This window comes from Sorex fumeus, unplaced genomic scaffold (genome assembly GCF_029834395.1).
Source record: "Sorex fumeus unplaced genomic scaffold, SorFum_2.1 ptg000128l, whole genome shotgun sequence".
Classification (NCBI taxonomy): domain Eukaryota; kingdom Metazoa; phylum Chordata; class Mammalia; order Eulipotyphla; family Soricidae; genus Sorex; species Sorex fumeus.
Window position 1 is genome coordinate 18,652,486 of NW_026606185.1, and position 1,299 is coordinate 18,653,784.

The 1,299-nt window shown below is 34.9% G+C and overlaps 1 pseudogene; it reads right to left on the minus strand.

Annotated features, from left to right (window-relative positions):
* Positions 1-980: 980 nt before the first annotated feature.
* Positions 981-1,055, minus strand: LOC130045620 (uncharacterized; annotated as a pseudogene).
* Positions 1,056-1,299: the final 244 nt, after the last annotated feature.

Consider the following 1,299-nt stretch of genomic DNA (forward strand, 5'->3'; position numbering starts at 1 on the left):
GTTTGGACAGGCAGACAATGTGAGTATTGAAGCTTTATAGACAAATACCAGTGAATCCTAAGTGATTAGATAGATCGCTGAAGAACACCCGCCCTCTCCATTTTATAAGACCAAATAAAATAATGTACCTTTTCTTGAAAATACAAATCCTATATCAGGTAAAAATTCAGCTCTTTTAACATTTTTATCATAATATCAAACATAAACAATGAGGTTCTCACGTAACTATCAGATTACATAAGTCATAGAAATTGAAATTAAAAGCATGTATTTTGTTTCTGCTGTAATTTTATTAAAGTTGTAAAAGTCTCTTTCTTAATGTGGTCCTATTTTGCAGAACATCACTGCTAAGGGGTGCTAAGGAGGCAATGAAACAGCCCAGTAGAAAAAGAAAGCTTAACATGGATTCCAAAAGGCATTTGGATCAGGATAGGTGCTTGGTAAGATGTCACTTCCTGTATTGTGCTCAGTGTTGGAATGCAAGTATAATTATGTAGTTTATGTGACCACTGCAGTTGTGTTAGATTTTGTTTTTATGTTTATTTGAGCAGCGCTGGGGGTCAAATCCAGGACTTCATATCTACAAAGGCATGTGGTTTCTGCTGAACTGTATCTCTGGCCCCAAGAAGTACTTTTTGTATTTGATTTTTTAAAAGCCTATTTTATGCAATCACTGTAACAAGTTACCAAGTCATTTATGAGTTATTTATAATTTCCAGTGTACAATGTTCTTTAAAAATAAATAAATAAAAATACTGTCAAACCAATAAAGAAAAGAGAAAGAGTAAAAAAAAAGATGGAAAAAACTGTTTTAAATTTAATTTTCTCCTTACACTTTATATAAACACTGGTGTTTGCTAGGTTGTTCTTTAATCTCTTGTTACAGGTATTCAATATCCCAACACCAATCCCACCACTATTACACCTTCCTTCCACCATTGTCTCCAATTTTCCAGACCACCCCTTAAGTCTGCCATTTTAGAAGATCCTCAGTAATTTATTTTATATTGCTTGTTATACTACACTTGATCTTAGCCAAAAGGCCGAGAAGCGATAGTAGTTTGCTAAAATAATGATAAAAAAACCTTGTTTTAGAAGAAAGTGAGTGAAGATTACAGTATCTTAACATGGAGCCATTATGTTCTTGTATAAGAGATTACTAAGATTTGTTACAGATTAAAAAGGCCCTCCCGTTGATCGTCGATTTGCTCGAGCGGGCCCAGTAACGTCTCCATTGGAGACTTTGTTGTTACTGTGTCTGGCATATCGAATACTCTCGGTAGCTTGCCGGGCTCTCCG